This window comes from Pipra filicauda, unplaced genomic scaffold (assembly GCF_003945595.2).
Source record: "Pipra filicauda isolate LSUMZ 115617 unplaced genomic scaffold, ASM394559v2 scaffold81_size6448238_pilon, whole genome shotgun sequence".
NCBI lineage: Eukaryota > Metazoa > Chordata > Aves > Passeriformes > Pipridae > Pipra > Pipra filicauda.
In genome coordinates this window covers 619083-637840 of record NW_024104998.1, presented here as the reverse complement: position 1 = coordinate 637840, position 18758 = coordinate 619083, and the positions used below count along the sequence as shown (strand labels likewise).

The 18758-nt window shown below is 35.3% G+C and overlaps 1 long non-coding RNA gene across 2 annotated transcripts; it reads right to left on the bottom strand.

The window, feature by feature from the left end:
• Window positions 1-314: 314 nt before the first annotated feature.
• LOC120325089 lies at window positions 315-12303 on the bottom strand. Of its 2 annotated transcripts, XR_005566911.1 has the most exons (3): window positions 5679-12303; window positions 4844-5023; window positions 315-4516 (listed from the first exon to the last, which is right to left on the bottom strand). It is a non-coding gene; the product is annotated as an uncharacterized LOC120325089 (long non-coding RNA). The 2 variants fall into 2 exon arrangements; XR_005566910.1 differs by having other exon boundaries at window positions 315-5023.
• Between the last annotated feature and the right edge of the window lie 6455 nt (window positions 12304-18758).

Sequence of the window (18758 nt, the reverse complement as noted above, 5' to 3'; positions counted from 1 at the left end):
AAATGCACTAAACCTAATTTCAGGGAACCAGGCTGAACCAGTAAGTACAATTGTGGAGCCTTCTGCCTCAAATAATTTCCAAAGCACGGTATTAACGATTCCAGGAAGCAGAGGCCTGAGATGATAGACAGTATTACTGGCACTGTGCAAAACAGAATATTACCAGAAGGCTGGTAAAGACCGCTGAAGTCTGGGAGTAGTTCAGGGAAAGATGAGATGAAACAGAGGGATGGAAAAGTGCTATTATCAAAGTTTAATACAGTAATTATCATGAGCCACCATAGGCAAATGACATATTACGCTTCATCAATACATATTGGTGAGTAATATAAAGTTTATTACATAATTTAAAAATTACAAGGTTTATTACATCCACTCCCTACTTGGCAAGATCATATCACTCCAGCACCCCCTACCACTACACAGTACAGATCAGTTCTTAAAAGAGACTGACTCAGGAAAAAATATCTTGAAAAGTAGTGTTCATAGGTTTTGCACCAAAAAAAATCCTGAAACCACCAAGTACATTGTCATTGATGGATAAGCTTGTGAATATTGAGAATTTGCCACCTTGGGTGTTGTTGTCCCATTGTCATTAGTGTAATCTCTGCAATACCAGTGCAGGATACGAATTCTGTGGAAAGATTCATTTGAAGTTTGCTTTTCCTTCTGGAACTCCTCCCTTCACAAATACAGTGTCTTAACAGCTGTTATAACTCAGTAATTTTCTAGATTTAAAATAGTTTATGTAATGGATTAAATGGGACCATACTTTAACTGAAGCTGTAATTGGAGAACTATGTGGAAGATAAGTGTGAATCATCACAAGGTGTAAGCTTGGTAATGGAAGTATGATATTCCTTCATTTCTTTCTTGCTGGTGTATACAAAATAGGAATAGTTAAGAGAGTTACTTTAGGATAGAAAACCCCTGTCTACACTCTTTGCAAGACTACAGCAAGACCTTTCCATAGGGCAGAGGACTGTGGAATACATACTGTCTATAACTTCTGCTTTCTTTTCAGAAAAAACAAATACCAAGTGCACCACAAAAATCCAGGATAATGACATTGTTGGAGGCTGCTGATTTCAGTGTGTTTGGGTCCATAAACTAAATCAGTAAAACAGGAATTGTTGTAGGGAGAGTATCGGTGTGTATGTGTGTGTGTACCTATGCTTATATTTCCTTTTTATGCATGATTTTTTGTTAATAAATTACATAGGGTATTTCAGAATTTATCACTGCAATATACGTTCTCCTTGAATATCAGTTTTTAAAATGTACAAGAAATTGATTACTAAGTCTGTGTTCAAAATGCTAAGTTGCACTGTAATGTTTCCCCTTTACCTGGACCTCCTTAGGAAACCAGATGTAAACCTTAACAAGGGTTATCCAGGTTAAATACTATTGCAGTAAACTGTACAGCAATGGGTAATCTGGCTCTAATTAAAGTTAAAACTTTTTCCTCTTCCCTGCCCCCAGAAGCTTTGCCTGTGATCTTTTCAAATTTATAGCAGGGAATAAGAGAGAATTCCTGCCAAACCTATTGCTCCTCACCTCCAAAGTATGATTTTATATTCTTCTTGACTATGATAAAGTGACAAATATGGATGCATTTAGGTATGAATTTAAAACTTGCAGTTGAGGCATGTAGTTCACTTCTTTTCTCCGAATGATATTACATTTTCTATCCCAATATTGTTGTCATTTGAGTTCAGATCAGACAACCAGTCCCCAGTGTTTCACTTCACAGTTTTGAATCTATGTAGGTGGTTCAGAAGAGATAGAGTCAGTCTATAACTATGTGTTATGGAAGTACTCTAGTAGTGAGTTCTCTTATTAAACATTAATTTGACAGAAATAGTTATTTCGGTGCTTTCTTACTTGGGGTATAAATACATGATCATGTGTTTATGAGTGAAATAATCAAGAGCTGGTGCCACCCTTATAATCTATTGACATATATTTTAGAAGCAAAATAAAAATGTCTGTGGATACTTCTTAGATCAGGCTCCAGGACACTTCATTTCAGGAGGGAGTGAAGTCGGATACAGACATTCACAGAATCACAGAATTGTTGAGTTTGGAAGGGACCCCTCAAGACTGTCTGATCCAACCTCCCCATACAGGGTTCCTACAGCACATTAAACAGGATGGATGGAGATTTCAAAAACTCTCTGGTAACTTGTTCCAACGCTCGGTCACCCTCAGAAAAAGTGTATTTCCTTATGTTTAGAGGAAACCTCCTGTGTCTGTTCTTGTTGCCTCTTGTCCTTACACTAAACAACACTGGTCCATCCTCTTTGCACCCTCCTTTCAGATTTTTGTATACACTGGTAAGATTCCCCCTTCTATAGTTACTGCTCCTAGAGCCTGTAATCCTCTTTGTTCTTCTGAGGGGCATGCATTTGCTTGCTTTTTAATTCATTGAGAAGAAGCCTGCTTGTATTTACACTAGTTCTATTTAGGGTCAAATAGCTAGCAAACACTCTGCATGTATGCTGAATTCAGTATGGCTGAAGCTAGCCCTGTCCTAGATCCAGGAGAAGCTAATGACCAGACCTTCAGCATGTTTAGTCCCTGTATTAGAGGAATGACTGCAGAGGAGTTTTTTTCCTGTTTCTATTTTTGGGGCAGTAAAATTTATTTTAGGCAGCAATAGTTTTGAGTCTTGAATAGATCCTCATATGCTATAGCATTTCCAATAAACAGATAGATGATGACCTAATGTGAATCCAATTAGATGCATTTTTTTCTTTTTTTTTTGGTTGTGCTTCTTGAGCATGCATCAGCATAAATTCAATATGAAGGAGAAAACACACTATTTTTCTGGTATATACCTCCATTCTTGGTCAGGTAAATGAATGTATATGTCTTTGCAAGATGTAGTATTTTGAAGAACCAAGTATTTTGAAAATTGAACTGTCAACACTGAAGGCAGCCTGCAGGTAGAGCATTTGTTCAGTTACAGTTCACTTCTTGATCACACCTTATCCTCTGTATGAAAATAACAGCACGATTGGAGTGCAGATGTAAGGAGTGTATTACACCAATTTGGGTTGTATGTTAGTTTGGGGGGAGAGGGGAGAAGGTGTAGTGATGGGAAAAGACACTAAATTATCTACTTCCATGCCTGAATTGGTGATTAAACTTCATTTACTCTTTTTGTTGTTCTGCAGTGTCAATACAATTGATTTACTACACTTCAGAAAAGGGACTCTGCTTTTATTCTTTCCACCTTTTACCTTGTGTACATTGAAGTATTAGATTCAATTTTGATGTAAACTTTCTTTCAAGATATACCTACTGCAATCCATGAAATGGATCCCTAAGTGAAAAATTATACTCAGTATTAAATATATACTTTTTGGATATTTCATGTGCCTGGCTCTGTCAGTCCACCTGTTTGGGTTTTTTTTATTTTGTACGTAAATAAATAGAACTTTTAAATTACTAGGAATCTTCACTATCAGTGTTTAAAACCGATTTAGTATTTGGACTCCCTCTTTTTCTTGGAGCACTAAAGGCCACAGATATCAAATTATTTGAGTAATATTTATGGTATTATTACAAAGATTTGTATTACAAATCACCTGTAGGATGTTACTTATCTTTACCTTGTTTTCGACAGTTGTAAACAAGGCTGCTTTATCACTAAAGAAATAGTAGAATGGTTATTATTTATTATTTAAACATTTCTGACTTGATAAACATTTTACAGATATATTAAAATTATACATCATCTTTGGACAACTTAATTTTTATCAGCTACTGATTAATAACTGAACAAGTAACTGGCCTTCAACATAAAATATACGGATTACTTAAAATAAATTCTATTTGCAGAATATCCATTATCTAATCATCCTGTTTTAACAAAATGATTTAGGAGAGTAACCAGGCTTAAACAAAAATGACCCCCCTAAAAATCCTTCCACTACAGATGGTGATTTTCAACCAATCATGGCAGAGAGAAGCTATTACTTTATTCTACAAATAAAGGTATACTTTGAAGGTTAAGAAAAATGAATATATAACTCACTCCAGTGACTTCTTCATAGCTCACTCCCCCAGATGCAACTGCTCTCCATTTTAAATCCAGACTTCATTTTTAATTAATACATATCAAGCTGTTCTTAACCTGTTTTCAACACAGTACTCCCAGTCACACTTTAAACTTCAGTTGTCCTTTAATAAAAAAAAGCTGTATGAAGATCTCAGCCAGCTCAGGCAGTCACATACACTCATTGTTTTCTGTTCCCAATCAAAAACCTGTGCTATATAGTAAATCTTTTTTTACTGTGACCCTTTGTAAAATGTTAACTGAAAAGCTTAAGACTGATGGACTCCAAGTGCTATGCGATCACATAGGCTGTATTGCAACTCTGAGGCTTACAGCCAGACCTTGCAACAGAAACAAGCTGAAGTAAAATTTTGCCTTGGAGCCTGACAGCTTTTGGGTGACTAGATCATGCCAAAAACAGGCAGAACCAAAGCCCTCACCCCTTCTGTGGATCTGGTTTTAAAAGTAGGTCAAGGGAAAGTTCAGGGCTCTAAAGCAGAACTGAAACATCTAAGCCCAAGCTTGCAAACTGAAAAAAAACCCCAAACTCTGTAATCATAGAAATGGTCAAACTAATCAGGTTACTTTTTTACATTTTTGATTGATAATCTCTTCAGAACTACCATCGGGAACTTAATACCTGAATACTAACTGGAATCTGGCATTCAGGTCTTCTTTAATGTCATTTTCATGTACACCTACCCAACTGAAGTTCTCCAGAGAGGTCAGTCAATCAGCTAAAGTAATGCTAAAATCTTATTCAGAACTACCTAAGGATACGCTTTTTTTTGGTTTACTGGCCTGTCAGGGAACTGGAATTCAGGCAAGTAGGTATCTGAAGCACTCAGAAACCTGGAGCAGTGGAGGTGAAATTTTGCATCAGTCTCGACTTTCTCAGCTTCACCAGAGCCCTGCTCAGGCACAAAAGTCCTTCACCGGATGTTTTAAGAACTTCTTGACCTGGAAAAGCAGTGTCTCAAAATAAGGAAATTACAAGGAAACATTTGTTACTGCCATTAAGGAAACATTTATTACTGTAATTGCTACTGTTATTAGTAATAGATTTTGCTTAGTTATGCAAATATGCTGTATTTTATACACAGTGCAACTTGATTTGAATTAGTTCCTTTTAATTCCTGCAAATGTATGAGATACAATTTATCACCATAAAATTATTATAAAATTATGTTGAAATTATTAATTCTTCCCCAGTTTTTAGCATCAGTATAATTCAATTCATTTTAACACTCAGTGCTTCAAGGTATCCCCAAAGTACCTGAGTCTGAGAAAGCAACAGAAAAGAATAGATGAACGTATACCAAGGATCTTTCGCTGTTGAAAGCTAAAAGTATTAAAATGCCAGCTAAACAAAAGATTTATGCTTTTAATATGTTTAGATGCTGTAGATGCTGTAACAACCTATGGAGAAGTATGGCAAATTTATAATCACCTGAATTAGCCCCATATGTGGGCTAATACTCATTCAATGATGATTCTCTGTCTCTTATACAAGTCATGAAAACAAATTAGATACTACTACCAGTCATGATTACAAACATATAAACGGATGACTAGAAAATGTAGTTTAATTAATATAATGTCTAAATTTATGTACCTGTGGTGTTATTTATGCCATATATTGTAACTCCTGATTTGGACCTGGATGCCTATTTCGGCAGTGAAGTTCCGGAGTGATGTTTATAATACAGTTCCTAGAGCTGCTGGAAACCAAGGGACATACACGAGTTTGTGACTAAGATTAAAGATGGTGTAGATTATTCACTGGATTAAATAAATATGTGAAATAAGGCATTACCTTTCAGTGATGGTAATTATAAAATTAATTTAAATTAATCCTATAATTAACTTAATTCTGGGTAACAAAATTGTTTCATCTCAAATGTCTTTGAATTTTGCTTTACCTTCATTTTTATCAGTCTTTGTATCAAAATCCTGAAAGATCTGGCATTGTATATTCAGTAAGTCAGAATGTTCAATAAGTGCATTAACTTTAAGTTGATATTTTTTAATACAGAAGAGTAAACACCATGTTAAAAGTTAAAAAGTTATTCACATAATAATAAGCTTAATAGTCTGACCGCAGTAATATGCAAAGATTTTCAAAGTTAAATATATATTTTTTAAAAGAATAAGAATAAATTTAGGGAGATAAATAGAAAACAGGGTGAAATGCAAAACCTCTTTGTTAAAGGTAGATCATGTCAGATTAACACTACTACCCTGGGTTTTAAATGGCAGTTGACAGGGAAATGTGTTCTGTGTAGTCAATCTAGATTTCACTAAAACGTTTGATAGGGTGCCACAAGGGAAATTACCAATTGAATTTGATAATATAGGGCTAGTACAAGAACTTTTAAAGTGGATAAGAAGAGCTAAGTGGGAGGTGATAATGGATTATGCTGCAAAGGGAATTACTATCTTGGAATACAGTAATACTATGAAAAACCTATGGACCCATTTTGAGACCAGTTTTATTAAATATATCCTTTAATGCCATGGGCAAACAAAGATTGTTAATGATGGTTTCTGATAGTAATTTTGCAGAACACCATCAATACAGGACTTGATTGGACTATTATATGGGAAAAACAGCATCATGAATAGCATGTTGGAGATGGAATTATTTACATTGTCACAGGAAACCTCAGGACAAACACATTTTCAGAAAGGTGATTGCACTGAAGAAGATGTAGAGAACAGCAGATGGAAATATATCTATTTTAACGAGATGAGAAACACAGTAAAGATTGGAATGGACATCAGCAAGGCTGCCCATGAGGACCTGGAAGCCTTAAGTGTAATTAAGTTTGGCCTATCTCTAGTCTGTTCTCACAGACTGAAAGTTTGCTATTGATAGAGTACATTAGATGTTCTCAGGAGTGCATATTTGGATTTATTTTCAATTTAAAAATCATCCAATCTGCACACTCCAAAAATGACCCACAACACAAACCAGAGCACAGTAAGAAGGGACAATCAGTTTTATTCAAATGTGCGTTCCAGATCTATGAAAATACCAAGAATTTGTACTGTTTATACAGAGAGAATTGTATCTATTTCCTTAAAATACAGGTGAAATTGAGTGCAGCAACTTAATTTAAAAAAGGCTATTCACATACGGAGAAGTAGGTACAAAATAAAGGAAAACAAGAGTCTTAAACTAGGTGGAATTTTCTAATTATAAAAGAGAAAGATTTAAGTAAGTTCAGAAGACAAAGAGGTGGTTCAAGGTAATTTCACATTACATCTTGAAACCTGCTTTAAGTTTTTGTGAAATTCATCAATTATAACCTCTGGAAAATGGAAATAGAATTTCCAAGGACTTCATTACAGTGGGAAGACACAAAAGCCAGCTGTCTCAGATATTTCTTAATTTTTTTTTCCTTAAAGTTAATGATGAAGAATGTGAGGATGGCTGAAAAGTAATTAGTAATATAAAAATTGTATTTTTTAATTCCTTCTCCATCTGAAAATGTTCAGGTTTGCATTCAGCTCTAAAGTGACTCAGGCTGAAGGAGATCATACTGATCTGTACTGAAACATTAATTCTCAATATAAGTCACTTTTCGAAAAATCAAGCACAGGCTGTGCTGTTCAAACACCTGAATCTTTAAGTCTGCTGAACTCTGGCTTTTTAATCATTTAGTTGTTTCTTTGCTTAAATTATTTGGAAGAATCTAATTTTGATACATTGGAGAAGCAAGAACCGTAAGATATTAAAAAAAAAAAAAAAGATAGACCAAACTTATTGTACTATTTTAAAGAGAGGAAGGAATCTTTGCCTGAGAGAAGAGTAACAAAATTCTGTTCATAGAGCATATTTGACTATAAATATTTGGAAGGGAACTTATCACTAAGACAGCATGCAGAAACTATCTTTGCTATCTAAGACATAAGAGAAGTACCCAGAAGTAAATCTTCTTTCTGAATACATTACCAATATACACTACGTGCATACACAATATATATACGCATATTGGGCATAATAACTACATATCTGCCATGCATATTATTGCTATGCATTTCTTTTTGTTGTGGTCAATTTATATTTCATATCTTTTATCTAGGGATTTGTTCTTGGGAGGAAAGGACTACTCAGTACATTAGCTGATCTGAGTTTATGATGATAAATCCCTTGATGTTCAACCATGACAGGAATTACTCTGCTCTAATGAGTAATAAATGTGGATAAGTCATGTGTCCCTATGGATTTCTTGGCCAGAAATTGCATTTAGAAGAAGGCTAATTGTCTAAAATTTATCCAAATTCAATACAAATTTTATCACTGCTAATTGCCTTTCCAGGTTTCTCAGCATTAAAGATATTTAAATGTATTTGTCATAGCACTCCTGTGAGTGTGTTATGCTTAAGACAGTTGAAATTGCCATCATATTTAGGATTTTCAACAATTTCTGTAATTCAGGACTAAATCATTATGACTTGGAGCACAATTTTCCATTTTTAACACTGTAGCAGATCATGCTTTAAAAATTTTGTTAATGTCTCTGTCATAAAATGTGTCTTTACTAGCCTTGTTTTTGGTTCTGACATGCTTTAATTACCATGGCAGTGTTATAAGCAGGAGATACTGTAATCAAATGATACCTGCTATTGCCACTAGAGTTAAGGTTGTGTCAGAATTACCATGATAGATTACATTTTTCAAGTGTTTGCATGTCAAATGGTATAAATCACTCGAAGCTTTAACTATAGTACAGAAAGCTTCATAGCTTTAAGCTCTGCATGAGTATTATGCAGGGTAGAGAAGAGATTATTATTATAGCACTAACAATTCGTTCAAGATTGAGAAAACATATTACTGTACCTGAGTCTCTGTTCCCAAGATGCAGCTCCCAAGGCCCTTGCAAACACTGTATTTCACATAAGTGCTATTGTTTAGGACAAATGTTTATTGTAAAAAATAAAAGCTACAATGCGCTTAAGAAAGATGGTTCCATTAGGACATAGGATCATTGTCTGTTTGACAAGTATGTTCACTGCATACTAGAGATAATGTGATAAACCTATTGTAGGAAGTCTGTTACAATTAGGGTCACAAATGTTCTGGAATACACTGAGCTTAAACTTTATGCTCTTGAAATTATGCTTTCACTCAGTTCTATGTGCAATCAAAGGAAACGTGAAAACTTTCCAATTCGTGTTTTATAATGCGCTGAAAACATCAACACACCAAAGTCAATAAGGACAGGTTAACGTTTTTGGTACTGTTATTGTTGTTCTGCTAAAATCAGGTTTTTGTTTTCGGTTTTTTTTTTTTGAACTGGTAGTCTTTAACCTTGCTGTAAAGATATTATCAGATAGAACTGATCAATTTCCTGACAATTATTTTCTTACAGAGATCAAGAATGAGTTGAGTTTCTTGGTATTCTTACCTCCTAAACCAAGAGCCATGCAATCAGAGCCTCAGTAACTGAGAGCAGGAAATGAGTTTCCAGAAGGGACACGGTCTTTGATTTTTTTACATATTCAGGTTGTATATCAAGATTTCACTTCTTTCAGTCTAAATTATGATCTTAGTCCATGTGGTTAAGTAAAACAGGAGATGACTTACAAAGTCATGAATCCCACGAAGGGATGACTTTCAAAGGGGGGAAGAATAGTGTATTGCAACCTTCAAATTACCATCTCTGTGAAAGAAGTGGGCAGAGGCAGAGCCATTGATAGAACCTTCTCTTCACATCCCTAGATGCGTACACCTTGATGAGCGACATCCCAGAGTTATCATCTCCCAGTGTCAGGGATTATGTGATCCCTTTTGGGGGTGGGGCTACCTGTATGTTTATATATTTCTGAGAAGTCATCTTCTTTGTCCTGTGCCCATAACTTCTCAAGTGACATCAAACTGAAGATGTAAATTGTCCCACCATGAGTTTACCAAACTGATTGCCTGCCCTGTTGATTTCTGAGTGCTCAGTTGGGCTTTGTTTCAGCCAATGACTAAAGTTTAATTCAAAGTATGGGAGAGCCCCTACTAGGTTCCATTGAAGCTAACAGTACTTTCTTACATGCTTAAGAACTTGCTGAATCCAGAAGGAAGAACAGAAAGAAAGCATACTAACTGTCTTCAAGTACACAAAGACCCTTGTGAAAAGAAAGAGATTAATCTGCTTGCCATGTCTGTGACATGTAGCACAAAGAGTAATAGGTTTACATTTCATTGAGACAGAATCCTGGATTGAAGAGAATCTTGGAAATATTAAGAATAATGGGGGTAGACATGGGCATAGACAATGAAGGTCATGAGGTCTTCATCATCTGAGTACACTGGTGTAATATGTTTTTTTAGGGAAAATAGCCTAGATAATCTCTTCAGGTTTCTTTTGCCCTTTTTAGTCATTCTCTCTCTCTGTAGCTGGAAGAAAAACAATTTAGAAATGAATTTGCAGTAAATGATACTTTAAAGTTCTTGAAATGTGGACATTTGAGCCAAATATATATAGAGTGTCAGGTTTTCTCAATATCTTAATTCCAAAATACTTCTGATCTTTCCATTGATGAAAAACAAGACTGTTCCAATTGGCTGATCACTGACAATGTGCAGTGAGAACATTTAGTTAAAAATCATTGTCAAAATATCTCAATCTCAGTGATGAAAAAGGCACAGGTGTGCTCTGTGTAACTATGGGATGAATAATAACTACCCTATTTATAGTCTATTTTTACACTTGTTTAGAATTTTTCAGCCAACATTCTCTATCAGACCACAGTTATTCCTAACAATAATGAACTTGTAGTATTTCTAATCCTTTGGCCTTCTGCTTGTGATATGTTGAAAATTCTGCCTCCTTTTTAATTTATTATTGTTTTTGCTACTCTCATATTACCCTTTACTTAGGCAACTGCATTGACTACCTCGAAAGTTGAGAATCAACTTCAAAATTTTATTGTTAACATTAAAGGCTCTTCAAACCTTTTCCCCTTTCTATTTGTGAAATCTGGTTCATGTTTATGGCCCCTCTCATAATTTATGTTTGGCTTCTGACCTGCATCTCCTTCATCCCTACCATTTGCTATGTCAAAATATCAGGCTTCTCCTCAATTAACACTGCTATTTTGAAAGTTTTTTCCCCTTTGTAGAGTTCTGTGGCTGAATCTTTTGCTCTGTTTATCTTAAAAGTAAACCATTTTCTGTGGCTTTCTGTGAGAATACTATTGAGAGACATATTTTATGCCTTATTGTGTCATTTATCCTTTGTTATTTTGCTGTACTCTGATACTTAAGGGTCAGATGTTATTGAACAACAAAGTAGTTATGTTTTGGAATATTCAGCTTATGCAGTTGTGGTTTTTATTATCCTTAAATGTAATTGAATTCTCAGGCATGATACACATGCATACAGAAAAATCATTGCAATCCTGGAGTTGTAAATGTCCTCTCAAGAGATAATAACTACGAAATCGAGAATTCAGGAGCCAATATAAACTAGAGGGGGCAAATAAAGGAAGGTAAAAATAAAATTAGGAAGAATTATAAAGAAAACTATAACTTCAGAAAAAAGGGGGGGGAAAAAGCCTAATTTATCATCAACTGTAACCCCACAGGGAAAGCCAAAAAATGAAATAGCATTTAGTACTTGTGATGAAGATATATCAAGCAAAATTAAAGCAGAATGCTAAGAAATCTTATGATTTATTTCATTTACTTTTTTTATCAACTTCCAGATTGCTTCATGTACCAGTTTACGTTCTATTTGGCTATCAGTAAATATGGAAAGTTGCAATGAATGGGGTATGAATTCCAAGCTAGATGTAGTTCTCAACGATAGAGGTTTGTGTGCTTTCTTCAAGGGCATGAGCAAGAGATAATAGTTCACTGTGACAGCTGCATGACTCATCCATGTGCCTCTGCCTGTTTTTCCTCTGCCCATTCTTTGGAAATGCAACCATCTGGTGACAGCTGTCATGGTGGCTTCTCCTGGTCCTCCATCCAAATTCTATTCCGGAATTTTTAAATTTTTTTGTTTGGTTTGTTTTTTTTTTTTTTTGTTCTGGTTTAGTTTGGTTTGTGTCATCAAAAACCACTAGGGTGTTTTTGTGTCATCAAAAAAACACTAGATGACACTAGGGTGTCATCTTGACACAGCTCCACAATGTAAAGCAAAGTTGCTTCAAAATTTTGCTCCCCATCCACGCTGAAACATTAATATAGGTAATCCCAAACTGGAGATGACTTTAACAATCTAAGTAAGTAATGATCAAGCTTCAGCACTTGGAAATACTTCTTAGCACACTTAATTTGCTAGCTTTCTGTTCAGTTTTCTAAATTTTTCTTATATTTTGTGAAGTCCCAAGCCACGCCACAAATGGATGTATCAGTAAGTAAGCTGCACTCTGGAAACCCAATGGCAACTGAACATTTCATAAACTCGCTGGATGATGTGCATTCCACCACATGAATCTGGTGAAATGCACTGGAGCTTACTGAGGGGGCAACCTCTTTCTTAAAGAAGTCATAGTTGCTCATTCAGACCAAAGAAGTAACACACGCTTACTTTTTTGATAGTGAGATTTTGTTCATATAGAAATTCACTGAAGGAAAGACTGACTCAGAGTATAAAATTTTTTCTGAAATGGTTGATAAATCTACAGAATAGAACAAGTGCGCACAAAAAGTAAGGAATATATGAGCACATAAAATAATTTTTATCAGCTCTTGTATTACCTTGAATAACAGTAAAGTAAATGCTTAATCTTTTTTCTCAATATTTTTTTCAATAATTTGATCTCATTCAAACAGTTTTTGATGCTTTTATTACTCAGAATGTAAACCGTGGGGGTTTTTTAATATGAAAAAATGTGGCTTAATGCTATAGTTTTGTAGCTAAACATTATGCATAATTCAAGTCTCTAGCTTAGATTAGATATTACATAGTACAAATATATTTTTTGAGCCTTCTGATAGATGCATTTAAATTTAGATATTTTGAAAATTATTCTACTTCCTTAAGATATGCGTTATATTTGACCCATAAGTCCCAGACTGACTGCGCAAAATACAGTCTTAAGGAAACAGCAAAAAATCACGCAAATAAATCAAAGCATACTTGCGTGACTTTCAAAAATTTTGTGTAAAATCAGGACATTTATTTATGAAAACTCTTTCTAATTTGGAAATAAGATTAAGTTTACTCTGATTCATGTTATATAAAATAATATAGACAGGTCAGAATTAATATATTAAATGAAAAATCTGTACTCATTTAACATACTTTTCCCTTTATTTTCTGCTGTGTAAGTAATCTATACATTGCAAGTTTGCAGAGAATTATGGTCATGACTTCCACAAGAGATCCGATCTATTATACTGAAATGTACTGGTCCAGTATGTTTGGTTACAAGCATAAATCTGGTATGGTGAGAGGATTGTCAGGACTGTGATAATGGGTTTGAAACATGTTTGTACTTTGGGGTTGTTTTCCTGCGTTGAGTAGGTACACAGACACAAAAGGTTGAGTAGATATAATTTACCTGATTTAGACAAGAATTTTTTAGATTTATAGTTCTGCAGTTGGTGCTGTAAATATGCGTCTGTCACAGCAATTTTGTAAGAAAATGTGATTGGCAAAGAAAATATCACAGTTATTACCAGATTTATTATGAATGGATAGCTTTGAGTACAAAATAGTCTCCAGAGCAACAGTTAAGTAAAAACAAATACACGGTCAAGTTGCTTGAAACATATTCTGGTTCCCTGTCATTTTCCACTTTAATTAAAAGGTGAACTAAACAAGTACTTCACTCAAGTCCGAGGCTGCAGATAAGCCCTTGTTTTTGACAAAATCTGGAGCACAATATTGAATTTGAAGCCACATTGTTTAGTATATTTGACTGAACTTCGGCCATGGACATCTGTGGTGTGTGGTGGTTTGGAGCTGGCTCCCTGCCAAGTCTCCAAATCCCACTGCAAAAGCTTCTTCCCCCCCTCTCAAAACCAAGAGAAAAGAGGGGGGAAAAAACCCCAAGAGAACTGAAATAAGAGAGCTAAAGCAATATATAAATATATTTACACTTATATTACGTTTATATATAATTACAAGACTATATACACATGAGAAAGAAACTCTCAACACCCTCAAAGGGAAAGGGAAAAGGGACAAAACAAAACAAAACAAAAAAAACCAAAAAACAAAAACAAAAACAAAAACAACACAAAAAAAAAAAAAAAAACACAAAAAAAAACCCCTAAAAATACCAGGTATACACACTCAATAAAGAACTAGCCAAAGAAAATCTTAATACTCCCCTTAAGATAGTACAATCACGCCAAATGCCGCCACCACGCTACCAGCTCCCGGATCGGCAGAAACAGCAGGCCCCGTAGGCCCGACCAGGCCTCAGCTCCCCCACACAAGTGAGACTGGCTGCAAGAGTCTGCTGTCTCCAAGCCTTACCAGAAGAGAAGAGAGGAAGAGGCTTCTCTCTCCACCTATTTATATGTTTGATTACGTAAAGGAATAGGATGGAATACTTCCTTGGTTCCGACCTGGTTGCCAGGAAGGAAGGTCTAGACTCAAAACCATTACAACATCATATGTGCCTATCTCTGTCCCAGTTTTCTAATTTGTTCACTGAGCTATTTACCTGTTTCACAAAAAGTTAAGTCTGAATTAATTGAGGCAGAATATTGGCTTTTCCTCACATGGCTTGTGAGATGAGAAAGACAAAGCAATGACTTCTCCTGGTACTGACCTCATCACCTGAAATTGAACTACAAGTTTACAGATCTTGCAAGTTAAGGCCACATTCCCAGAGGAATAATGATGCCAAAGGCTGTCGGGGGAACTATCAGACCACCACTGCTTATTCCTGCACACTCCAACAGATGTGGGGGAACTTTGGGTCAGCTCTTAATATCTGTCAAATCATGGTTGATTTGGATAGGTTAAAATTGAGCATCTAATTGTTTTCCATATTGCATAAGAACCTCTAATAGCTTAGCAAAATTACCATCTGAGACTAGGAAGATTTGTGTATTTTCAGAAACACATTGAAGTTTTTTGAATAAACACTTTGTATTTTATGAAATGCTCTTCTAAATTAAAAAAATATATATTCTGATATACCACATGTTCATTTGTTATCTTTGATCTGAGGCCTTTGAACAGCAATCCACAAAGTCGGTGCAGTAATTTTGGCTTGGGACGAGAGTCCTTGTTGCACAGTAAGATAATAATAACCTTGTTACACCCACAATTACTAAAAGAGCTTGGCTGGGGAGCCAAAGCATGGCTGATGTGTCCCCAAGATGCCTGATTGCAATAATGGCTCCAGATGATGGTTAGCAGCTGGCACAAATTAAAGAAACATTTCAACTTCTGAATCAACTGCTTGCAGCAAAGTGATATAGAAGAGCCTGTGCTTTCAGCTGTGTTGGACCCTACTACTGATAATTAAATCTTTCTCACTTTAGCCAGATAATGCACTGTTGTCTTCCTGAGTCTGCAGACAGTTTCATTTGCTAACTCAGATGGGTGAACTGTTGCATTAGACAAAGAGTTAAAATTCTGATGATTTAGAAGCCACTATTCACTGTTTCAGCATTGATCTACCTAAAACCAGCAAGCTGATGTGCTCAGTTTGCAGTTCCAAGTTAGTGCTAACAAATCCGATAGATCAAAAGTACTTCTACCTGTTAGACCCTCTATTTTTATTTCAGTTTGTAGTATATTCATGCTGATTGCAAAAAAATCCACTATATCCTATCCTATCCTACTGTATCATATCATATTCTATCATATCATACCATATATTGTATTATATCCACTAAACATATTCATAGCATACAAAAGCCTGCTGAAAAAGGCAACATATATGGTTTCACCTGGATGTTACCTCCATATATTGTAATGAACTTTAAGTGCCAGGAAATGGTGGGCTTTGAGGGAAACAGGGGAAGGTGTGTTGAAACTTAAAAAAATGAGTACTCTAATTAGTGCATCTGAGTTGGTTCACACGCCCCAAGAGAACAAATAATATGATTCTATTTTTCATCCATTTGTAAATTCTGAATAGTGTAATGGCTTTTAGTTAAGTGAATCTAGACATCTTGCTTTGGCTAGTATCTTTTTATAGTCACAGATGTCACAATTGGATTAGTTAAAAAACGCTGAATCCCTCTGAACATTTTTGTTGAGAATTATATGCCATAGACACACACATAATTTATTGATGATCCACAGTAACTTTTTATGTGGTTAATTTAGCCTGTGGTTCTTACCTAAGCCCTGAGATGACCTTTTTTGCCATGTATATGTACAAACTGCTGACATATGGTAACTGAACCCATCATGGCTTCACTTTGATTTAGTTTACTTTCCTTTGGGGGTGAAGTAACCTAACTGAACTACTACCACCTTAGGTGTGTGCTCACATATTATTTCAATTCAACTAATATATTTTAATGTGATTGTATTTATTTTATTAGTTCAGACTAATATTTTCCAAATGTCTCCATATAGGCAACTTCCAAGTAAAACTGAGTCTTACATTACATATAGTTCCGGTCATTTGGTGTGGGTTTGTTGGGGTTTTTTTTGTAAATTCTGTCTTCCTATTTTCTCTGTCCAACTGTGGACAGTTTCTTCGGCACTCTCTAAGGCTGAGTTCCTTACATAAATCACCCAGGTGTCCATATTTCTCTTTTATCTTGAGCAAGCATGGCATACAGTCTCTACTAGCTTTAAATTAGTGTAAAAACAAAGGTTATGTTGTTAAGTTGGAATGTCTTTGTAAATGTTCTTGATAAGTCTGAGCCAGGTTCAGCTCTATGTAATCTGCAGTGTATATATTGCTCTATTTAGTTGCATAGGGAACAAGTATTTAATTTTAAAACTGAGTTCTATTATAACACTTGTTAGCTTTCAATATTTGTGCCTGTGATGCTTAAACATATAAGTGTGTGTGTGTGTACATGTAACAGATTGTAAATATTAATGTATCTTTTAGGCAGAACTTAGTGCTATATACTAGCAGAAGCTGTATCACACATTAGATTTCTTTTCCTACACTCACATGCTTCTTCAATACATTGTAAACCTTTCTTTTTCTTGTAATTCTGCTATTGACCTCCCTTTAAAAATGTCCACAAATTTTTTCATATCCGTAAGGACAGTAGCTGGGGAAATGTGGGCTGCTTCTTGATGAAATTTAAGGTTCTTTGGGGAAATGGAAAAAAAAGAAGATCTTAAAGAGAATGAGCAAAATAAATTAAGAATGCTAACCACGGTTGCACAATTTTTCATCTTTTTCTCCATACTCCAGATGCAGATGTATCTGAGCAAGCTCAGACATTTTTTGGTGAGCTCTCATTGTTTTAGCTACATATATATGTATATCCCATATATTACAAATTAATAATATTGCTTTTTAGCATCAAATGATCCCAGTGAGTTTGAAGTTCTAATATACTTCACAAACTTCTCCACTTCTGGTATCCACTAGCATAAAGCTGCCTGTGCAGATAACAGTGGAGAATAGGGTCTGCTTGACAAGCTCGCAGGGAACAGGCTCCCATACTGACACCCTGCACGCTCCTGCAAGCTCTCAAGGGCACTCCAGCACTGATGAGTCTCCCAGGGGTCGTCAAGCACTGGTAATTTGCACAGTCACTTGAGACTGACGCAGAGCTACCTGCTTGACATGTCTGTGGGACAAATGCACTTCAGAGACTGAACAAAATAGCAAGAAACACCTTTATTAGCCATGCCCCACCCCATATGTATAGCACTAGAAAGGTATAGATGCCAGCTTAAAGATGAAATAAGAAAAAAATTATTTTGTCACTTAATTGCAAGAATAGTGTCAAAAGATTCTAGAAATAAACTAGGTGTGAAAGGAAAGTCCCAAATTGAAAGTGGAGAAATGACAAGGACCTCCATTTTCCTGACAACTTCCTTGGGGAAAGGGAATTGTTCTAAGGATGGGTTAGGCAGCGCTGACAGCTTGTCTGTCTGATTTGTGCGAAGCACAGTGCCTCATTCATTTTGATTTTCTCTATAATTTCTTTCCTCAGTGAAGTAATTAGCAAAAGTGGTTATTGCCATATAGTGGTGGTCAGATCATTTAAAAGAAAAAGAAGGAAGAAATTCTTATTTTAAAAGCAAGAGATCATATTCTGTTAGCAGAATATGGAGTAAATTCATCCCTAAATAATACAACTTTGCAGTTAATGTTGCCTCAAAAATTAGCCTGTTTATTCAAATACATGATCTTGTCATACTTGTTTTCTTCCCTGTACACTTAGCAAAGCTTACCAGAATTGAACCCTGAGATCTCAATATTACTTTAAATCAAGTAAATAAGTGAAAAAAGGACGCGAATGTCGGAAGTTTGTTTATTTGTTGTTGTTGTTGAAAAAACAGTTTACTTTGAAGATAATATTTTGTAGCAAGATTTGAGACTGTAGAGATAACACAGTAACTAATTGTGATATCCTGACAACCACTTTTGATTGTAACATAAGGATATTGGACTGTGCTAATTTCTCTGAATCTGGAATATTTATAAGAGTGTATGCATAAATAACTCATTAAGTTTGTTCAGCAAATGAGTACATTTAAATTAATTTTTGATCTTTTTGAAAAATCGAATTCTGGGTGGTATTTCTTCTGAGTCCTTGACTTTGGAACTTGATTTTTCATTGATCCCAAATATT